Source organism: Sminthopsis crassicaudata, chromosome 3 (genome assembly GCF_048593235.1).
Source record: "Sminthopsis crassicaudata isolate SCR6 chromosome 3, ASM4859323v1, whole genome shotgun sequence".
Lineage (NCBI taxonomy): Eukaryota > Metazoa > Chordata > Mammalia > Dasyuromorphia > Dasyuridae > Sminthopsis > Sminthopsis crassicaudata.
Window position 1 is genome coordinate 348,013,085 of NC_133619.1, and position 24,091 is coordinate 348,037,175.

The 24,091-nt window shown below is 38.7% G+C and overlaps 1 protein-coding gene and 1 long non-coding RNA gene across 3 annotated transcripts in view; one reads left to right on the plus strand and one right to left on the minus strand.

Annotated features, from left to right (window-relative positions):
* LOC141561726 (uncharacterized) overlaps positions 1-24,091 on the minus strand; it is a 104,367-nt gene that overhangs the window by 68,191 nt on the left and 12,085 nt on the right. The gene's annotated exons all lie outside the window — the stretch shown is intronic.
* SPSB4 (splA/ryanodine receptor domain and SOCS box containing 4) overlaps positions 1-24,091 on the plus strand; it is a 160,147-nt gene that overhangs the window by 10,028 nt on the left and 126,028 nt on the right. The window contains exon 1 of one of the 2 annotated variants that reach the window (XM_074301668.1): positions 12,296-13,014. The exons of the other annotated variant lie outside the window; for it this stretch is intronic. The gene's annotated coding sequence lies outside the window, so the exon portion shown is untranslated. Of the gene's footprint in view, positions 1-12,295; positions 13,015-24,091 lie in introns of those variants that run through there. 2 annotated transcript variants of the gene reach the window in all.

A 24,091-nucleotide genomic window follows, 5' to 3' on the forward strand; every position in this document is an offset into this window, starting at 1 on the left:
ATTAAGGAAATTGGTCTATAGTTTTCTTTCTCAGTTTTCGATCTACCTGTTTAGGTATCAGTACCATGTCTGTGTCATAGAAGGAATTTGGTAGGACTCCTTCAATCCCTATTTTTTCAAATAGTTTACATAGCATTGGAGTTAGTTGTTCTTTAAATGTTTGGTAGAATTCACCTGTAAATCCATCTGGTTCTGGGGACTTTTTCTTAGGAAGTTGGTTAATAGCTTGGTCTATTTCTTTTTCTGAGATGGGACTATTTAGACTACTTACCTCTTCCTCTGTTAATCTGGGCAAGTTATATTTTTGAAGGTATTCTTCCATTTCATTTAAGTTATCAAATTTATCGGCATAAAGTTGAGCAAAGTAGCTCCTAACTATTGTTCTAATTTCCTCTTCAGTAGTGGTGAGTTCACCCTTTTCATTTTCAAGACTATCAATTTGCTTTTTCTCTTTCCTTTTTTTAATCAGGTTTACTAAGGGTTTGTCTATTTTGTTGGTTTTTTCATAAAACCAACTCTTAGTTTTATTAATTAATTCAATAGTTTTTTTACTTTCAATTTTATTACTCTCACCTTTTATTTTTTCAATTTCAAGTTTTGTGTTTGTCTGAGGGTTTTTAATTTGTTCGTTTTCTAGCAATTTTAGTTGTAAGCCCAATTCGTTGGCCCTCTCTTTCTCTATTTTATGCAAGTAGGCCTGTAGAGATATAAAACTTCCCCTTATTACTGCTTTGGCTGTATCCCACACATTTTGGTATGATGTCTCATTATTGTCATTTTCTTGGGTGAAGTTATTAATTATGAGTATGATTTGCTGTTTTACCCAATCATTCTTTAGTATAAGATTATTTAGTTTCCAATTATTTTTTGGTCTATTTTCCCCTGGCTTTTTATTAAATGTTATTTTGATTGCATTATGGTCTGAAAAGGATGCATTTACTATTTCTGCCTTACTGCATTTGATTTTGAGGTTTTTATGCCCTAGTATATGATCAATTTTTGTATAGGTTCCATAAACTGCTGAGAAGAAAGTATATTCCTTTCTGTCTCCATTTAGCTTTCGCCAAAGATCTATCATATCGAACTTTTCTAGTATTCTATTTACCTCTTTCACTTCTTTCTTATTTATTTTGTGGTTTGATTTATCTAATTGAGAGTGCAAGGTTGAGATCTCCCGCTATTATAGTTTTGCTATCTATTTCCTCTTGCAGCTCTCTTAATTTCTCCTTTAAGAATTTAGATGCTGCGCCACTTGGTGCATATATGTTTAATATTGATACTGCTTCATTATTGATGCTGCCCTTTAGCAGGATATAATGCCCTTCCTTATCTCTTTTAATTAGATCAATTTTTGTTTTTGCTTGATCTGAGATGAGGATGGCTACTCCTGCTTTTTTGGTTTTGCCTGAAGCATAATAGATTCTGCTCCACCCTTTTACTTTTAGTTTGAATGTCTCACCCTGTTTCAGGTGTGTTTCCTGTAAACAACATATAGTAGGATTCTGGCTTTTAATCCAGTCTGCTAACTGCTTCCTCTTTATGAGGCAGTTTGCCCCATTCACATTTATGGTTAGAAGGACTAATTCTATATTGCTTGCCATCCTATTAACCCCTGCTTATGCTTTTCCCCTTTCCTTCCCTTTTACCCTCCTATCCAGTATTAAACTGGTAAACACCACTTGCTTTTCACAGCCCTCCCTTTTTAGGATCCCTCCCCCACCTTAAAGATCCTCCCCTTATTTTACCCCTTTTCCTCGAAATTACTGTATTCCCTTCCCCTTAGCTTACTCCTTCCCTTTCACTTTTCAATGAAGTGGAAGAAGTTTCACCATAAATCGAGTATGTCTATTGATACACACTATGTTCATCTCCCTTCTTTCTTTCTCTCAGATACAATAGGTTACCTTTGCCTCTTCATGAGATGTAGTACCACCACTTTACACTTTTTTATGATATAATCTCCTTTCCACCTCTAGTTTCTAAGACAAATTGTACATATGTTCTTTACATATTTTTTTGACAGAAGTATAGTTCTCAAGATTTCTTTTTACCTTTTTAGAAATCTCTTGAGTTCTGTATCTGAAGATCAAACCTTTTATGTAGGTCTGATTTTTTTCATCAAAAATAGATGGAATTCATTTATTTCGTTAAATGTCCATCTTCTTCCCTGGAAAACGATGCTCATTCTTGCTGGGTAAGTTATTCTTGGCTGCATACCAAGTTCCTTAGCCTTTCGGAATATCATGTTCCAGGCCCTGCGTTCTTTTAATGTGGACGCTGCTAGATCCTGGGTTATCCTTATTGTGGATCCTCCATATCTGAATTGCTTTTTTCTAGCAGCTTCCAATATCTTTTCCTTTGTCTGATGGTTCTTGAACTTGGCCACTATATTTCTTGGCGTTTTGATTTTAGGGTCCCTTTCAATAGGTGATCGATTAATTTTTTCAATGTCTATTTTACCCTCTGTTTCCAGAACGTCTGGGCAGTTCTCTTTGATAATTTCCTCGAAAATGGTGTCCAAGCTCTTTTTTTCCTCCCATTTTTCAGGGAGTCCGATTATTCTCAAATTGTCTCTCCTGGATCTGTTTTCCAGGTCTGTTGTCTTTCTGGTAAGGTACTTGACAGTCTTTTCAATTGTATCATTTCTCTGGTTTTGCTTGACTCCCTCTTGGTTTCTCCTTGAGTCATTCATTTCTATTTGTTCTAATTTTCAATGATGCATTTTCTTCACTCACTTTTTTTATATCTCTTTGTAATTGTCCAATTGAGTTTCTATCTTCTATGGAATTTTTTTCCATTTTATCCATTTTATTTTTTAGAGAGCTGATTTCTTTTTCCAGCTCTCTAATCCTGTTTTCCTTGGAGTTGTTTACCTTTTCCAGCTCACTAATCCTGTTTTCCTTGGAGTTGTTTACCTTTTCCAGCTCACTAATCCTGTTTTCCTTGGAGTTGTTTACCTTTTGCAGCTCACTAATCTTGTTTCTCAATGATTTGATTTCTTTATCCACTTTGTCTTTGAATGCATGGGATGACTTCTCCAGGCTCTCTTGCCAAGCTTCCCTTTCCTTTTCCCATTTCTCTTCCAGCTCTCTTGTGAGAGCCTTTTTGATTTCCTCTATGAGGTTCTTTTGTATTGAGGAGCAGCTCATATCCCTCTTAGGGGATTCATCTGGGGACAGTCTGTTTTTAGTCTCCTCAGCATTTGAAGTCTGCTCCCTCTCCATACAGAAGCTGTCAATGGTTAGAGCCCTTTTGAATTTTTTGTTCATTTTGTCAGAGCAGGAATCAAAGAAAACAAACTGACAAGAGAAACAATTGGTCTGTTTTGCGGGGGATGGGGCTGGATGGTATTAATGGGCTTCCTCTACAGACTGGGGGTAGGGCAGCAGAGAGCCACTAACAGGACAGCAATGACTGTACTGAGTCTGCGCTCTGAGGCTCCGAGAACGCACTGAGTCAGTCCAGGTGGGGGTTGGGGGTGGCCGGGCTCTGAGAGACGCTGGCTTTCCGGGGTTTTAATCTTCACCTCCGGTGTTTACACCCTCTCCACCGCTCCTGGCTTGCTGCCAAGACGGAGCATCCACACTGGGGCAAAAGCCCTTTCGCAGAAACGGCAGAGATCACACCCCTCCCCCTCGGGTCTGAGCTGTGTGAGCTGCCTGTCTTGCTCTGGCTGTCTGCCCTCAGTCTGTGCCCAGTCTGATTGACCCTCCCCCGAGCAAACACAGACCTTTTCTGGCGACTTTCAAGGGTGTCTTCTCTTGGTGATAATTTGTGGATTTCTTTCTGGGTCAAGCATTAAGTCAGAGGCTTGTCATGAAGTAAGTTCTGAGAGAAAACGAGGAGCTCAAGCAGCTGTCTGCCTCCACGCCGCCATCTTGGCCGGAAGTCTTGTAAAGGAATTTTAATGCCCAAAAAAGTATTTTATATTTGATCCTAGATATAATAAGAATCACCAGAACTTTTTGAGGAGGTGAGGAGTGACAATAGTCAGATAAAAGAAAAAACCTTTTACAGATTGGAAAGGGGAGAGATTTGAGCCATGGAGACCATTTAGAAGACTGGATATTTGTCCTTTTTTTTTTTTTTTTTTTTTTTTTGCTGAGGCAGTTAGGGTTAAGTGACTTGCCGAGGGTCACACAGCTAGGAAGTGTTAAGTGTCTGAGACCAGACTTGAACTGGGGTCCTCCTGAATTCTGGGCTGGTGCTCTATCCACTGCGCCACCTACCTTTTGAAGAGGACTATGAAATCAGGGAGATAATGCCATGACATGCAGTGGCCAGATATAGATCAAGACAACTGGAGAAGGCCCTGGATGCAGTGGGAGACCTTGGACTTTTTAAACTAGTCTTCAACAGGTTTCAGTTTGACTGAGGTTATACACATTAAGTGATGAAGGCTAAGCAGACTATAGGAAGGGAGAACTATCTTTATTGTCATTATTATTTCACTGGAGCACTGAAAAATTAAAGTTTTTTGTCCAGGATCACCCACAGAAACTGTTTCAGAGGCACTGCTTTAACCCTAGTCATTCCATCTCTGAATATACCCTGTTCTCCTCTATGGCAGACTGCTTTACTTAGAAACATGTATTTCCCTCTACAACCTGTATTCCTCTTGTGTCTCCCCAACTCATTAGCCATTCACTACTCCGAGTTTCAGTTATTATTTTTTGTAAAAGTGGGAAAATAACACTTGTACCACTGACCTTGTAGGGTTATTATAAGAAAAGTCTGATATACTAATGTGAGCTATTTTTGTTCCATGAAAGAGATCAAATGCTCCCAAATTTCCATTAATATAATCTAAAATTGAATTGAAGCAAACTATCAAATAGAGGTACATTTTTGAATGTAGACTAAATATCCACAATGTGAATTATCTGTGCATTCTGGATACCACATTCCCCCTACATTCTCAGACATGCAGTCTGATCACTTTACCCTCCCTAGGTGGATTTTCCACCATGACTGTCCTTGATTCCCTCCAACAGTCTCACAAAGCCCAATTTCTTTTCTATCTCTGACCCTCAATTGTCTCAGTCAGATATACTAGGGCCAGCTGTAGGCATAATGGACTGGGAAAGGGAGGAGAAGGGGAAAGAAAGATAGTGTGCTGGTGATTATTTTTCAATCCTTTTCTCTAATAGTCTTTTATAAAGCTCCAAGCAACTTTCATTCCAGCTCCCCACCTCCACTTTAATAAAACGAACATGTTTATTGATAGGTTAAAATTTGTGCTTTAGCAATAAGTACTGGTGAGGATATGAGTTTCTTAGGACCTTAAGCAAGAAGGAAATTTAAATGTCATCAAGTTGAACCCTACTCTTGGCTTTAATTTCTTTTAGAAAAACGTTATTCTAAATTTAGTCCTCATCAACAAAAACCAATATTGAAATATAGAAACAAATCAAAAAGAAAGATCATAGTTGTCTTAAAAAGATGTTTATTTTAACTTGGATAAGGTAATCATGGTACAATGGGACATGCCCAGTCTTTGAAATTTTAGAACTTGAGAGTTCAAATTTTGGTTCTTCCACTTACTATTTAGGTAACTTTACTTATCCTTTCTGGGACTCAATTCTCTCAGACCTAAAATGAGAATGTTCAACTAGATGATCTCTAATCCATGGATTGTTTCTAATTTTTGCCCAAAACAATGATGCTATTGTTTTTTATATAGATTGATCTATTTTTCTTATAATTTTAGTAGTATTCCTGTGTCAAAGTAGGTGATTAGCTTCATGGTTCTTATTATATAATGCCAGAATAAATTGAGGCAAGATAGAGATTAGAGAGTATTTAATAATTTTTTTTAAAAGGGAGAGATTTACTGGGATCAAATGGATCCATGGTTTGGTCCCAGGCTCCAAGAATCCAACAGCGAATGTGGTATACAAGATTCTTTTATAGGGTAATAAGAATGATGACATAATGGGGGGGGTACCTGGGATGGGGATGACCTAATGGGGGAGGCACCTAGGATGACATGATGGAGGGAGGTACCAGAGAGGGATCCTGATATTCTAATGATATAAGACCTTATATCTAAGATATCTTATATCTTAGAGGCTAAGATATAAGACCTTTATCCTTAAGAGGGTCTTGGGGCAGAGTAACTGGGGTAGAACAATTAGGGAAACTGGGTCAGGACATTAAAAGGGAACTGTGGCACAATAATTATATACAACCAAATTGCTTTCCTGAAAGATTATTTTAGTTCACTATGGCATGTTCCACAATTTATCTTAACTAATTCAATGGCATTTCTCTTCTCCCCACCCCCCCAAATATTCTTTTTAAAAGTGAGAAGGCCTTGTGAGGTTAAGTAACTTACTTCTGGTTACATAAGGGATTGATGTTTTCTTGAGAAAACACAGTTTCCATTACCTCACTTAAATACTTCTAATCTATTTGAGCACACACATCTCTTGTGCAGTTAAATGACAGAACACAATTTAAATAACGCTTCAAGGCAATAATGGAAAACAAATTAATGATACCAACAATGATTGCTCAGGATTTCAAAAAGAGAGATTGGGTCCATCTGGAGTGGTCATTGAGTCGAGTTTTTAACTAGGTCTTAAAGTACATATGAAATTTGAAAGAGTATGAAGAAGGACATTTCAGATTTATGTTTTATTTTGTCAATCAATCGGATTATGCTTGCCTTCCCAGCAATCTCACTATTGCCTACCAAGAGATAAGAGATGAAAGGAGGGCCATTAATATGTCTAAAATCAGAGGTATAGTGCCTGAATTTTCTATGCTAACTAATACTTTTTTCCCCAAGTAGTGTTCCCAGACTTCTTTACAAGTAAATCTCTTTAAGCCTAGGATCCAAATGTTCCTGTGGCAGCACTAAGCTCTTCTCAGCTCCCCATCATCCTTTATTTTGTATTTTTTGTGCTTTTGCACAGAAAGACATTTAGTGTGACTAATGTAGGGGTTGACCATCCAATTATAGTTCAAACAAAAAGCTCATCTGTTAGAGTAAAACAGCTAAAAAAGAGTAAAAGAGGAGCAAAATAGATTTGTTCAGAAAACAAAAACAAACTGTGGAAAGAGAACTGAAGTTGATTCACAGGACCTGGGTCCAGATCACAATTTTACTTCTTAATACTTCTGAGATCTTAGATAATTCATTTCTCTGAACCTGTTTCCTTTACTTCTAAAATTAGGGAGCTGATCTAGATGATTTTTAGGTCCTTCCTCGCTCTAAATCCTAATTCTTTTTCACCTTTATAAAAATATTGATATAATATTCAAATTCTTATGGCCGAGGAATGATTTTTCAATGATTTGTATCCCTCTGGTATAACAAATACAATAACTGAATTCTCTGATCTTCATAGTCTTGTTTTAGTTTTGTAGTCACCATGGTTTAGTTGTCTAATTTTTTATAATTTTTATTTCAGCCTAGCTGAGATCTATATAATATCATATTAGAGTTTTCATTCAAAAATTCACTACTCCAAGATTGCTCCAGTTCTAATAACTTAACTACAAAAGGGAGATGAAAATGCTGGTGGGGATGGAAGAAGGGTTGAGGATCTTACAGCCCAGTCAGTATGTAAATCATCTAATAGGATGCAAATAATTCAGAGGAAATACAATTAGGGCTCTCAGGGCAAATGATCTCTGCCTCTGAGTGAAGAATACACATTAATTTTTGGATGCAGGTGGCATCTATGCCTGATTTACCATGTTCTGAAATGGTTAGTGGCATTGCAATTCAGTGGGCTTAACTGAACTGGAAAGTGAATGCCTTGGTTAAAAAAAGAGAGTTTAGGTAACTATAGCTGTTGGTTATGGTTACACTGTCTGACTGAAGATCTTTGAAACAAGAGTCAGTGTATAGAACAGAGCTAACAGGGACCTTCGAGACCATCTGGTCCAGACTCCTTACATAACATTTCCAAAGATCACAATGACATCAGCAGACAAGTTAAAAATATGAATTACTGAAAAAATGAAAATTTCACCTTAAGAAATTGACTGAGGTCTCTTTAATCATTCTCTTTTTGGTTTATCTCTTGAGAATCCTGACCTCTGAAATTACTGGACACTGATTTTATTTTCTCAACTCCTATTAAAATATGATTGGTATTCTCTAAGGAAAGAGCAGGAAATTGAAGAAATAGTATTGCCCTATTAGAAATGAGAAATGGATTGAAAAACAAAGATCAATAACAGTAAAGGGGATTCTAGGTTTGCTGCTGTTGTTGCTTTAATGCTACTCAAATGCCAGGCTTTGTGAAATCATGACCAAAGGATACCACTTCTAGTGGTGACTGTCTCCCTTAGACACAAAAGGGATATTGGCCACAAGACAGATCAAGTAAGGGAGTAATATAACAGGTTTATTGCTAGAAAAATAAATCAAAGCTCATGACTTCTCAACAGCCTCATTTAAATGTTTGAAGGATTGAATATTATATCAGTTCTCTTTAAGACCATGGCATAATGCTGCTTCTTTGGAGAAATTCCAACGTGGAATTTCCAAAAAGTATATTTTCAAAAAAAATTATGTAAAGATAGATAGAAAGTACCTTGGAGTCCTGAGAAATTGGGTGACTTGTCCAATATAACACAATTAGTGGCAAAACAAGAATTTTTAACGATTAAAAGGTATTTAAGGTTATATGTGGTACAACTTTTATCTCTTCAATTTGACATCGTAAGGACAAACTTGACCTTCTCCAAGCGATTCATTAATAGTTTCATCAGGTAGAATCCTGGGCTGGAGAGATCTTTTTCTCTTTGCCTCAGGGAAGAGTACCGTTCTGTCATAAAGGAAGTGAATTTTCTACTTCATTTGATCAGTGTGGATAGCCCATCTAGATAAATAAGGCCTCTAAATGGGCTTTGTATACTGATGAAAAGGATATTAAACCGGGAATCCAAAGACTTGAATTCTAATTTTAGCTTCACCATTAATTCACTGGTGATGTTGGGCAAGTAATTTTATTTCAATAGTCTTTAGTTTCCTCCATTTGTAAAATGAGAGATTTTGACTGATGCCCTTTTCTGTTTTAATGTTTTATTGATAGACTGAGCACTAAGTATTACTATGTAATACTGGCCAAGTCATTTTATTTCTCTGAGTTGGTCTGCTCTTCTGTAAAATGGGGATAATACTATCTACACTATCCTCCCCCACAAGGTTGTTGTGAGAATAACACTTTGTAAATCTTAATATTCTATAGAAATGTGGCTGTTGTTTAACTGACATTTATTAAGCATGGATATGGTGGAAAGAATACTAAATTTAGAATGAAAAGACCTGAATTTGAAATGCAGATTTCCTACTTACAACCTATATATCCTTGGGAAACTCCATTAATTTCTAGGTTTTATTTTCTTCACCTATACTATGAAATGGTTGAATTGGATAGTTTTTAAGATTCCTTTTTAGTTCTAAATCCTGTGACATGCACACTGCTTAAGGAACCCACTAGATTTCTTTGCTTCATTTGTTAAAGAGATCCAGCCATTGTTCTATTCCTCAGCTGTAACCTCTGCTGATCCTCCAAAAAACACAACTATCCAAAAATCCTTCTTAACAAGTTTTTTCATCTGTAAACATGTGTGGGTTGAGTTGGAATTCCTTTCATATCTAAATCTATGAACCTATGAAGATATAGATATGCATTCCAGCCCCTGAATTAGGAAAAAAATGGCATTAATATATGAGAGGGAAAAGTGGAATAATCCTTTGAACTACAGTAGCTCTTATTACATGTATTACCAATAAACTCTGTCCTATAATTTTTTAAAACACTCTGTAGATGTGTTTTAAAATAAGGCTTAAAGCTGCACTAAGACTTTTGGGACATCTATGACAATCCTCATATATTAATTATCTTTACCTGAATATAATTTTTCTCCCCAATTAGATTATAAGTTTCTGGAATCAAGAATTACTTTTTTCTGCGTGACTTTCATTATCTGGAATATAATATTTGAGGAACAAATATTTGCTTGATGAGAAAAAAATTAACATGGGCTCTATTAGAAATGTAGAGGTTCTGAATGATTTAGCCCCAAAACTCAATGATTTCAAACTACCCCAAGAGAATAATTGATTTAAAAAAAAGAGAATGTGCAATAATAAAATTCCCATAATTTTCCCCATCTCCACCTCTATCCATGCATTCATCCCTCCATATATAATCAAAACTAACCTTCTTTCTTTTTTATTCACTAATTTAGCATTAGCTTTCTTATTCTGGGTCCTTAAGTGTAGTGTTCTGGTTTACTTTTCTGGAGTTTAGTTTAGACCAGCCTTCATTTCAGTAATCACCACAAGAAGAGCCAGGGGTTAAAGTCCAAATCCTTTATTGTCTCCTTCACAGTCTAGTTTCCTTGTCTGGGGCTTGGGCCAGTTTTTTGGAGAGCCTTCTGGAGTCTTGGTTTCAGTGGAGAAACAAAGAGGAGAGGCCTGCCATTACGGTGGTGTGAGATGGAATGAATCTCTGAGTGTGAGGGCTTGTGCTCCAGCCTCCAGCCACCACAAAGGTGAAAAACAAAATGAATCTCTGTCTGAGTCTTCCCTGGCTGAGTTTGTCCCAGTTTATATGCTCTATTATAATTAGATCATTTACAGTATACTGAGTATAAACCAGTCATCATATCACTAGGGAACCATTATTTGATATAAGCTTAAATCAATCATACTGAATTTAGAGAACTATTAAGCACCATGCTAAACTAGATAACCATTGTATTATTAATTCCACTTAGCATCTTATAGGAATCCTTCTTTCTGGCCCCTTTTCCTTGCTTAAGTGCCTCATAACCAGACCTCAGGGAAAGACCCGCCTCTCCCACTTTCACCTATCTACATTTTTTTTTCTTTTTCCTCTCTTTCTCTTCATCTCTCTCCCTTTACTTCTCACTTCCTTTCCAAATATGGCAAGTATGCCAGTTTTCGTGAAATAAATCTTCTCAATTTTCCATTTCAGAAAATAGGGATTATTACAATCAGGGGTTAAAAAAAAAAAAAAAAAAGAATGAGTCAACAAGCCAACAAGCCTATATTAAGTACTTACTGTATGCTCAGTTCTTCTTTAGGTCCTGGGGTAGGAGTGCAGAGTAGAAAAGAATAAGATTTGAGACTTGCCCACAAAGAGCTAGAAAGGTTGATTTTGTCAAATTACCAAGGTGAAATGAGAGATTTTCAAGGTACGTTTTTAATCTTCAGGTTACTTTGAGAGAGAGAACTATGACCAGTTCCAACCCTTTCTTAGTGCCCTTATCAGAATCATACCTTAATTTTTATTGCTCCCTGAGGGAGGGAGGGGAGAGGGAAAGGAAAGAAGGGCTTTGCTCCATATGAGCTAACGGATGCTTCCTCATCCCCAAAAGAGCTTTTCTACTTCTAACATTTACGCTGCCCCTACTGGCAGAATGTACTCTTCTCCTTCATCTTTATCCATTTCCAAAGCCACTTCTTCCATGAATGAAGTCTTCTCTTGATATTGGTTTCCCACCTCACAATGATCTTTCCCTCATCTTAAACTCTGCACTATTTGTATTCCTCTTAGAAATTTATACTTACTTACCTATTTTAAAATCCAGGTATCGCATCCCAGCTCCTGTCAGATCTTTGAAAGTAGATATTCTTATTTTATTTGTATTTGTATATCTCCCCAGTATCCATCTCAACCTAGTGCACAGAGTAGGCACATAATCAGTGCTGGATGAATGAGTGGATGGATGGATTTGTGGATGAAAAAAAAAATGAGCTTCCAGTCAGTGCAGTTGAGAACATAACACAAGTTAACCCTGAACAGAAGTGCCAAAGGAGGGATGCCATCAATTCTAAGAGAAGTCGGTGTAGCGGCTGATTAAGGAGGCTTCTCAGAAGAAGGAGGTTGGAGTTGAGCCGTGGAGGATGAGGTTAGAGTTGCCGCTTTACCAGTAAAAAAGAGTGAAACTCTGGGACAGATAGTACATGATGCAGTTTTTAGCTTTCCTGGTCCCCCTCGGCAGCGAAGCCAGCTCTCTGGGAAATGTGTGTATCCGCCACAATGCTAATGCACCTAGTAGGCGCTAGATAAATAGCTGAATGAATGGAAATGGAATGAATGAATAAAACGAAATGACATCAAGGCTGCAGGGACGGAGTAATCCATTTCGCTCTCCAGCCAGCGGCTGGCCTTGGGGAGCCAGTAGCGTAGCTCCGAGCTGGGACGGGCTGGGCTGGGCCGGGCTGGGCAGGGCTGGGCCAAGCCAAGCGGGAGCTGGGATGGTGGGGGAAGGGGCGTTGCCATCTGCTGCTCCTTCCCAGGCTATTGGATTAGTGGCCTTCAGGGATGAGCTCAGCCAGATCGGCTTTCAGCTGCAGCCTCTTCCCTGTCCTGGAAGGAGGGGAGCCGGCGGGCGGCGGCGGCGGCGGCAGTGGCAGTAACAGCAGCTGCAGCAGCAGCAGTAGCAGCAATTACAGCAGCAGCAGCAGCAGCCACAGTTACAGCAGAAGTCAGGCTCTCAGCACAAAGCCAGCCTGCTCCGAGGGAAGCTCACTGCAGACACCGCATCGTCCCGGGGACCGGGAAGCCAGCCTGCCGGGACCCGGGGGGCCGAGGCACTAAGGCCGGTGCCCCCTGAGGCACGGAGCTCCCAGCCCTGGCTGGGCGCGCTCCATGGCCCCTCCGCTGCCCGAGTGCGCGCTCTGACCGCGGCGTCCCTGACCGCCCCAGACAGACTAGCAGACAGATGTTCCTTTCCCGCCGCTGCTGAGGCTCCCAACTTCTCCAAGTGCTGTGCAACTCCGGGGCGGCCCCCTTCTCACGAGAGCCCGGGAGCGCTCGCTCTCCCCCTGCGCGCCACCGCGGCCAGCTTCGGGAGGATTCGCCCTCCGGAGCAGGAGAGCGGAGCTAGGAATCCCAGACCCCCTCCTCCGGCCACCCCACGGGGCGCGGCTGCGAGAGTTGGGGCTCCGCTAGCAGACGCGGCGAACTGAAGACTGGCTGGCCCTCGGGCGATAACTAGATTCATATGTATTTTATGGTAAGTACTAAAATCCTCCTCGGCCGTTCTCCCCTCGGAGAGAGCTTTGGCTTTTAAGCTATTCAGAGGGGCGCTGATGGGACCCCGGCGCTTTACAAGTTAAGCACCGTGCACGCCTTTATGAGGCTTTTCTACAGCACGCTGTTGCGGTCTGCACACACAGCCTCACTTCTTCCCAGTCCGCTTTCCTCCGCGAGTCCGGCGCCCCGGGATCCTGAGCCGCAGGAAGGGCGATTTTCTGTCCGTGACAAGCATCTGCCCCAGGCTGGCAGTGGGGGGCTTGGCACCTTTTGTTCGCGGGCGGTTTGATTTATTGACCACCTCCGGGGAGCTGGGTGGTTTTCTGAGTAACCGAGCAAACGCCTTGGCCAGCATCCCTCTCCCGCAGAGGCTAGATCGCCCAGGTGGCACGTTAGGCGAAGTTAATTGCTTCCCTCCTCTTCTCCCGCGGTCTTCCGGCTTGTGATACAAACTTAAGAGTCCTTGGGAATAGCCCTGAAACTGAAGGCCAAAAGGACCGCGGGATTCTACAGGACTCCTAAGTCAGGCTGGATCCCGAGGCGGGGCTGACTCTGTCCTTGTTAGCAAAGGGTTTTTTCCCTAGTCTTTTTCTTTTGGCAACAGAATCCCTCGGGGCCAAATCCGTGCTATTCTGGGGCAGCACGGCATGATTTAAGAAGCATCCCTTCGCCAAGCACTGCCCACAGGGTTTCACTTCTACCGGCTACGGGTTTCCACCGTATACTTCTCCAATTCAGCATATTTGATTGGCCTAAAAATATTCAATTCATGATTGGTTTTACTTATTTCTCAAAGAATCCAGCTTCGAGAGAGGATAAAGGTATTCTTGTGTGTTTCTAGGCAGTTTTTGTGGCTAAAAAAGGAGGTTAAAGACTTGCATTTTTCTTTCTGAGCAGGTATGATCTTCCCTTATAACATTTTTATCTTTGCATAGTACTTTTAACTTGCCTCGCTTGTTATTTAGAATATTCCTTGGGGTTAGACCGGAAAAGTTGATTAACCCCAATTTACAGAATGAAAAACTGAAAGGTTAAATTTTTAAGTCTGAAGTCACATAGCTAGTTGTTGCAGAGCTGGGATTAGAATCCAGTCCCCTGACCTTTAATTTTTTTCATTACACCAAGAATCTCCAATCACTAGCTTGAGAACTACCTGTAGATCTTAAAAACCTCATTCCCATATAATCTTCGAATCCATTGCTCCCATTTACCTTCATTCCAAGTTTATTTGGCCTCCCAAATATTGGCAAAATAATTGACAGATACATCCTATCTTTCCCTCTCCTCACATACACCTTATTAGCATCCTTACTCCCGAGGTAATAAAAATGTTTCCATCACACCAAAATGTTGAAGCTCTACATTTGATCAGATGTTCATATATATAATGTGTGAAATATGTAGTTTTATTCATTCATTTAACTACTTAGTTCCACCTTTGTGTTGAGGGCTGTGCTTTGTCTCTCAGAAAATAGAAAAGTAAGATTGAAGCCCATTTTAGTTCAGGATTATTTTTCTATCCCTTGTGGGTCCAGCCTGTAACCACCAAGCCCTGAAGCAGAGCAGGCTTCCCCATCTCCCCAATAAGCTGTAGTTGTTCAGTTTGGTACCACTCTTTGGAACCAATGGATACAGCACACCCTACACTGCCTCTCTATGGAGTTTCCATGGCAAAGATTCAGGACAGGTCTCTATTTTCTTCTCCAGTGGACTAAGGTTAACAGAGTTTAAGGGTCTCACTCAGGGTCACATAATTAGTGTAAATTTGAACTCAAGATTTTCTGACTCCGGGCCCAATGCTCTATCCAACTTAGCTGTTGCCTTCAGCAACCTTCCCATGATTCTAACAAGAAGTTTATACTTTTTAGATGGACAATACCCACATGTTTAAACGTCAAGAAAGACAATATGACTTAAGAAATCAAGTCTCCTAACATGGGAATTATGACCAAAAGTAGTTTTAAAATTAGAATTATAATAATAGCTGAGAGACAGTGTGAGATAATGATTAAGAAATACTTGGCATCAGTAAGACCTGAGTTCCAGTCCAGCCACTGGCATTTTAGCTGTGTTAACTTTGATTAAATCACTTAATCTTTTATTCTCCCAAATCACCACTCTCCAAAACTAGGATTTACTGTGGAGCTTGTTTTCCACGCTGGGAATTCTTTTTACTGATGAAATCCTGGGTTCTGACCCCCTTCCTTGTTCTTTCTTCCCCCTTTTCCCATAATAGAATTTACATGGTCTAGTAGAATGAACAGTAAATTTAGAGTCAGGGTGCCTAATTTTGAATGCTGATGCTACTTTTTACTTCCCAAGTGACTTTAGTTGGGTCAAGTGACCCTCAGTGATCTTCAGATTCCCTTCTCTGATAATGATGAGAGCTTTGGATTAAAGAATCTCTAAGGTTCCTTCCTGCTGTAAATCTCATGAGCATCAAGAGAAAGGTTTGCTTTCTAAACTTGATCTCATTCATTTTCCAAGATTTTCTAATAAGGCAGATAATCTAGGGGAAATTCCATTTTTCTAGGTGGGACAGCTTTGAGAAGTCACCCGAGGTCTTTCCCACTGGAGGCTAAAAAAAGGATTCTGGCCTCCTGAACTTCTTTTCTAGCCCAGTTTACTAGAAAGTAAAGACCTGAGGTCTTGTCCTCCCACTGGTCTGAATCTCCATGTCCCCTCCCCCTCTTTGTTCAATGTTGGCTTGGTATTAAGTAATCCAATTGTCATCTTGAGCTATAGTACCACCCTATCCCCTGCTGTGTCTTAAAAGTGGAATGTGAATGAAAGTGTAGACTTGGGCTCTCTTTGAATGAAGGGTAGTGATTGGTTAACTAGATGGTCTTTATTGTTCTAATAAATGCTCTGATCTGGGGACCATACTTCTTCTGTGAAATGAGGGGACTGGACTAAGTGACCTCTAAAACACTTCAGCTCTTCATTGGTGTTCCCATGATCAAGCTGCCATGTTTGCTTTTCATTTTTAAAATTTTTTTGCCATGTTTGTTTTGATAAACCTTGGTTTCCAGGGCTAGAGAAGTACCTGTATGATAGTGATGTGTAAGGGGAGTTTAAGGATCCGAAATGTCCAGCTTTTATGTTTAGAGGTTAAAGGCTGAAAATATAAATAGATTTTAAGATTAGTTGACAGATATCAGTGGATGACAGATTGATGGTGGACTGTTAAGAAAAGCCAGGATACTGTAATAGACTGTCAACCGGCAAGGATGATTTTATTAGGGGTTGTAATAGCCTCTTCCTTGGTGGTCTGAATACTGCAGGTACTAGGGAGAAGACCCTGGGAAAGCAGTTCTGATAAGTTCTGCATAGACTGCAGGGATCCTTACCCCCAAGAAATATTCAGACTCTTAGAAAAAAATCTTTTAAGGGAGAACTGGGAAAAGTGGCTGAAGAAATGATGGAAATGTAAAAGAGACATACATACATACAGAGAAGACTATGAGGAGCCTGATGGGTTAGAATAGGCCTAGGGAGTGTCAGGGGAAAGTGCAGATACAAAACAATGGATAATCCTAAAATAACTTATTTTAAGCGTTGGAATCCTAGGTATGAGAAGCATTTTCTTAAAGGCAGATTCTTTTAAAGTACCTGCCTATTCTGAAGAACTGCTTGGCAATCTGGTATTAATAGTGAATGATGATTTCACCATTTCCCCCTTTCTTTTCAACAAATTTGAAGTTTAATATGGGCCTATAATGCCTTAATTATTTAGGTCTTAGGTCAAGTCTGTATGTGAGTCATAGGTAAGTAAGAGTGCCAAGCCTGGAATCAAGAGGACCTGAGTTCAAATCTCTATTTATTAATTGTGTGACTCTGGACAAATTACCTAACGTCCCTTTGCCTCAATTGCCTCATCTGTAAAATAGGTAGAATAATAGCACTTACCTCCCAGGGTTGTCTTGAGAATCAACTGAGACAATATCTGTAAATCACTTAGCAAAATGCTTGAAATTTAGAAACTTTTTGCTTTGACTTCATGATTCCAAAATCTTGGCCTTGGTTTTGGTGTAATCTACAGTTGAAATGCATTGGTGTATTTTTATGGGGAAAAAAATTAAGTGTAAACCTGTTTGACAGCTTCTATTTTATTTACTTCAACATTTATATAGCACTTACTATGTGCCAGGTATCATGCTAAATGCTTTACAATTATTATATCATTTGATTCCCAAGGCAATCCTGAGAGATAGGTGCTATTATTCTCCCCAAATTATAGGTGAGGGAATTGAGATTTAAAAAAAAAAAAAAAAAAAAAAAAAAAAAAAAAAAAAAGATTAAATAATTTGCCTAGGGTCATATAATTATGCTGGGGCATATATAAAACATTACATGAGACACCTATTATCTCCATTTAATTAACAGGAATAGGAAACAAAACATTGTTTACTACAATATTCAGTTTACAAGCTAAATTCATTATAAAGGTGCAAACCCAGTTCTGTATGAGGTCTGAAGGGAAAGGTTGTCATTGATTAGGATTAGAAAAAAATTTATCCAAGAGAAGTCATTTGGGTTGGGCTTTCATAGAGTAGGATATCATTTGACAGCAAAACTGAGAGCTAAAGTAGGACCTAGGTTATGCTGGTAAATGTTTAGTAATAGAGTTTCTGAAAAGAAATTATCCCAAACAAACTTTTAAGTTTAATCAGCATTATTGATATCTTCTTGATGACTTAGACATATTTAAGTTAAATCTGTATTATGACCACTTTTTGATGAATTTTCTAATTTGAGACAGTCAACAAAACAATAAATCAAGGCTGTATTTGGAGTGGTTGCAATTTTCAAGGTGCAAATACTTAAGAAAATTTAACAATCAGAACACGTACCCGTTGCCATAGGACTCTTGTTTTTGCATCGTTAGGTGAGTGAGATCCTAGTAACTAAGTGCTATGCATACCCCACAAGCAGTAAGTGAGGAGTGGGAGGATATGTGGAGAATAAAATTCAGGGTGGTCAGATCTAGAAATTCCTCTCAGGAGCATCCTTGGTTCATGGGTAGCCAGTCATTCTTCCATATATTGGGTTCCCCAGGTGGAGAAGGTGGGGTGAACTATCCTCCCCTTACTACAAATTTTGTCAAAACTCGTTAAACCTATGAGTGATCCCTTTTTCTATTCCATGCTGATTTGATTGTTGGATCTAATAATTAATTTGGCTCTCTTGGTATCTGAAGGCTGTCAAACATAACAGAGTGAGGATCAATCTTGAGTATTTGAGTGCTCAGCATAGAATTTGCCCAGGCTGTATTTGTTATTTGACTTTTGGGGATTTGGGTAAAGGGGAGTGAACCTTTGAGCTCAAGGTGGCCTTTTTCTGCCCTTTCAAGAAGAATAAAATACACACATTGGAAATTATTTCATTTTCCTTGATTTGCCCATGATTTTCATACGAGCTTCTGGCTTACTGCCAAGTAATTAAAAGGAAACTTCCTCATTTAAGCTTCCAGTTAAACAGGCTTCCTGGGGATTCTAATAATTCCTCCTTTCCTTAGGCCTCTTTTGCCTTCTGAAACAATGACACCACTTTGCATTTGTATAGTTCTTTAGTGAAGATAACTACTTTCACTACTAATGCTTTCAGTATTCTTTCTACTACTTAAACTAGAGAAGGTAAACTGGTTTGAGTCTGAGGACCCAGTTCAAATCCCCTTTTCTGCCACTTCTCGATTCTGATATTGGGCAAGCTACTGAAACCCTAGGGCTCAGTTTCTCATCTGTAAAATGAGACTTTAAATGGCCCCCTAAAGTCCTTTCCAGCTCTAAAGGGACTATTATCTTTTAATCATACTACCATGTTTGCTTGGTAAATCTGGTTTCCAGATAGAGTCTACAGTTCTAGCCCAGCCACAGGCATTTTAGCTGTGCTAACTTTTAGTAAATCACTTAATCTCTTATTTCCCCAAGTCACTAACTCTCCCAAGATTAGGGATTACTGTGGAGAGTGTTTTCCACTCTGGAAATTCCTAATACTGATGAAATCATGGGTTCTGACCTCCTTGTTCATTCTTCTCCCTTCTCCCATAATAGAAGCTATGTGGTCTAATAGAATAAACAGTAAATTTAGAGTCAGGGTGTCTAGTTTTGAATACTGACCCTGCTTTTTCCTTTCCAAATAACTTTGGTTAGGTCAAGTGACCGAGGGTCACTTGAAATGAGCAGGACTTGACTATCATCTTTATTTCAGGGTATATCACACTATTTGCATGTTTATTCCTAAAATCAAAGGATCATTATATTTCCCCTTCGTTTTTTTCATTATACCTTTACTTTTCTCTCAGAGTCTGACTTTCTTCCCTCCCTCACCTTCCTCACTCCTCCAAGAAGCAGCTTAATTAAATCAGACAAGACCCTCTCATACCTTTCTCTCAGTTCAGTGAGCACCAGGAGGAGGGACTAGGAAACTCGACCTTGTCTGGCATCACAGGGAAGGAGCTCAACACCTGTTTGGTTTTAAATCATTAAAGACCTCCGTGCATAGACACATACACGTGCACATCTGTAAACATAATATATTCATGTGCCCACACAGGTCGTGTGTTAACCATTGTCTGGCAGGTCAAGCCTAATGTGTTCATGTTTTTGTTTTATAATTTTAGCATGCCTTTATATTAAGAAAAATTTTTTCTAATTATATTAATTGCTAATTTAAATGCTAAGGAAATAATTTACTAATTTACTCAAATTTTTAATTTGCCAAATAAATTATAGGTTGATTATTAGCACCAAGAATATTTGACAGGAGTAGCTAGTGAGTAGAACATTGGCCCTGAAATCTGGGCCTGCATCAGATACTGTGTTACCCCTGGCAAGTCACTTAACCCCAACTACCCTCCCCCCAAAATGAATATTCCATTATTTGCTTTAACAAAAGAATGCCCCCCCCCCCATGAGCCTTCAGTTAGAAAAATCCATGCCCAGGCCTTAATACATTTTAAATGTTTAAATTAAAATTTTTATTTACACCTAACTTTTCAGAACTATTTTTGTTGTGCAGATGGAGGTCCATTCCCATTTTATTTGTAATTCCCAGTTATCACTAGTTATCACTAACAGGTTCTGAATTCTTGTTGCCACCTGGTGTTCAAATAGTGGGTCTTCTACAAATGAATTTTCAGGTGAAGTGGGCATAATTAATCTTGCCCTAGGAGTAGCAACCTTTTCAGACTCATTAGGTTGTCTGTCTACAAAGGATTTTCTTACTTTCACATCATCCTCTCTCTCCCCCTTTGAGAGGCACCACTCAGTTGTTCTTTACATCACTAGGCTAAGGAATTACCCCATTGGCCTTGGGGCCTCAAACACAGACAAGATTCCCATAGAAACCAAGTTATAGAGTAATTCCACAAAAAACCACATTGTCTTGGGTCCCAGAGATACAGAATTCATGATAATTTGGGCAGAAGTGGGACTTGAATCTCCTTTTGGATTCTTGAGAAGAAAAGATTTGCTGAGACAATTAGTAAGGTACAAAGGATTTCTAGGAATATAGTTAATTTGCTGGGAACATAATGAACAAGTTCTTTCTAAAGACTTCAATGCCTTTATTGTTAGTTTCCATGAATGGATCATAGAATATTAAAGCTGAAAGGGAGTTTAGAGTTTATCCAATCCAGACTCATCATTGTAAAGATACAGAAATTGAGGCCATAGAACTTAAGCAAATGGTATTAATAATATTTTACCTCTGAGTACTTTCCATATATTCTTCACCCTATGAATAGGGTGGATGAAGAAACGGAGTCACAAAGATTAAACAAGTACAAGATGATGCAAATAAATACAACAAATAGAACTCCAGGTTTCCATGATCTAACACTGCATTAAACGCAAGGCTTTATCAGGCAGCCAAGTGGCGTAGTGGATAGAGCCCCAGGCCTGGAGTTAGAAAGACTCTTGTTCCTGAGTTCAAATTTGGCCTCAGACACTCATTCAGCAAAGGACAAGTCACTTAACCATGTTTGTCTCTAGTTGTTTCATTTTCCTCAAATGAACAAAGGAAAGTGCAAATCATTCCATTATCTTTGCCAAGAAAACTCCAAATGAGGTCATGAAGAATCTTGTACATGAAGAATCTGAACAACAACAGGGTCTATTTGGAAATTATAATGTATACTTAAAATTAATAAAACTATTTGCTTTAAAAATATATAGAATTCAGACTTTTTTCTAATTCAAATAGACTAAACCTTTAGTCTGACGTTGAGAAGTTAAGATTGGGGGGTGGGGAGGTAGAATTGAATGAACTTTTCTTAATCCCAGAGAGGGGGAGGATGGAAAGGGAAGGCATATTTGCATGGTAATTACAAAGAATCCTGGAAGTATGCTTCAATCTTTCCCCAGGCCTCCCAGTTGAGAGAAAATTTAGTGGGACTAGCCAAAATCACTATTTCTGACTTTGGTGTTCTGGGTTCTGTACTACCTGGGGAAAGTAGCAGTCTTGAGCTGATGTCCCCTACAAAATACCATCTGGGCTGTTTTAAGAAGCTCAGAATCAAATATTCATACTTCATCATTTTCTTGCTGCTGAATAACTTCTCAGCAACTACACACAAGCAGAGCACTGGAAAGTGAAATTGGCAATTTGTTTTTTTCTGTTTTATTGCTCAGACATGGGTTGAACTCAGTCATGTACAATACCTGATAATGTAATTAAACATCCGGGTCTAAATGAGGCTGACGAAATAAGTTGTTTGGCTTCAGAGAAAGAGAGAAATTTGAAGTTGTTATCCTCTGATGCTTTTTATAATCCACACTGGTTTGAGAGAATGAAGCTTAAGAAAAAAAAAAAAAAATCCAGATGTACCCATCCTGTACCCAGACTCTGATTTCAAGAAGCTTTATAATCAGTCTCAGGTGAAGAGAACATATTTTCACACACTAAACAGTATAGAAATAGTGTACAATAAAGTACATATAAATAAAGTAGTAAATTAATAAAGCAGTTTTTGTTGTTATTAAGTCATTTTTCAGTGTCTGACTCTATGACCCCATTTGGGGTTTTCTTGGCAAAGAAACTGGAGTGGTTTACATTTCCTTCTCCAAAGTAATAAATAAAGCAGTAAATTGGATATAATCAAGTGTTAGAATACTTGAAACAGAGTGTAGTTATACTGTAGTAGTGGTTAGTCTAGGAGTGGAATTATCAACATTGATTGAGAAACCTTAGTGGAAGTAGAATTTAAGATAAGCAGAATTTTTGAGAAGTTAGGAAAGACTTTACATATTAGGTAAAAAATCTTGGTAAATGCCCAGACCATACTATGTGGGCTAGTGACAGTGAAGAGGCCAGCAAAGCCAGAAAGAGTATTTGATCAGAGGAAGGAGAAGGGAATAAGCATTTGGATTAGAAGTATGCATGAGATTAGGGGAAGGGAAGGAAATGGGCATTTATATGTGGTATCTATTATATATATTAAACGCTTTGCAAAGATCTTAAGGGATTCTCACAATATTTCCCATTTTACAGATGAGTAAACTGAGGCAATTTGTGGTTGGTTTTTTTTTGTTTTTTTTGTTTTTTGTTTTTTTTTTTTTGCCTATAGTCACACAGCCAGTAAGTTATCTGAGGCTGTATTTGAACAGGCCCAGTGCCTATTAACCATTGGATCATGCAACTGCCTCCATAATGGAATGATTCTAAGAGGTTAGATGGAATGGCCAAGTGGTAGAAAGCCTTGAATAACAAACCCAACACCTTAGATTGATCTGTCAAATAATAACTTACATTGTTATTATTTAAGGCCTATAAAGTATTTCCCTCACAACTAGTATCATTCCCAGTTTATAAATTAGAAAACTGAAATTTAAAAGAAATCAAGTTGATTATTCTGTAGTCTCAAAGACAGTGTTAAAATTAGAATTTGAACTCCCAATTTCTTGACTACAATTATAGACCTTTTTTCATTAGAAAAATGCTCCAAGGCCTATGATATTGTAACCAAGAGTTCTTTAATTGAGGTCCCTAGATTCTTCAGGACCATGAGAAATAGGAGTGAGGATAGGTAGAGTGTTTAGTTTTAAAAGAACCTATATTGTATTTTAGTTAAAGGAGATATGGGCAACATCAGGATGTGCTCCTTGGAAACTATGAACTAAAACCCGGACAAAATCTTTTTTTTTTTTAATCTGCCAGTAACATTCCTATTGGGCCTGTAAGCCTCACAGCTCAAACAGAAATGAATTTAGACAGGATCAAAACTATTAGACAAGACATGGGGTATTAGATTCTAGATCAAGAACAGAATTGAGAAATTGTGGAGTTTCCTAAACTGGAAAGTAAACCCAAAGCTGGTCAGATATCTGATTGATTGATTGAAAGACAAACAAGGGGGCAGCTAGGTGCCGCAGTGGATAGAGCACCAGCCCTGAATTCAGGAGCACCCCAGTTCAAATCTGGTCTCAGACACTTCACACTTCCTAGCTGTGTGACCCTGGGCAAGTAAGTCACTTAACCCCAGCCTCAGAAAAGAAAAAAGGGGAAAAAAAAAGACAATCAAAAAGAAAGCTGAACAAGGGTTACAGGGGTCATAATGAGAATTATTAGACTTAATCCCACAGGTATTGGATATTTGTTTCTTTCTCTTTTCTTTTTTCTTTTTCTTTTTTTTTTTTTTTTAATGGTGTAGTCCATTGGAAAGAAACTTCATTTCTCACATTCACTGTATTTTAAGACTCTGTCTTGGCTCCTTACTGAATCAGACCTGAGTTCTAATGCTAGTTCAGCCATTAATTTGCTATGTGCCCTTAGATAACTTAATCAACCTCACTGTAACTGAGTTTCCTCTTCTGTAAACTGGGAATAATAATGTGAACCCCAAAGGATTTTTAAAAACAAATGAGATAACTTGATTTGAAGGTTCCTGTTTCATCCAATCCTACCTTCATTTATGCAAACATGGTGATTATCAGTTAAGAAGATGACATTTGCTTTCCCTGAAACCTCATTGTTATACCAGCTTCTGCCAGGGAAGAGAATTAACCGGTCTCATTCAAACCTTTAGAATTGACTGTAACCCTCTGCTAGCTACACTT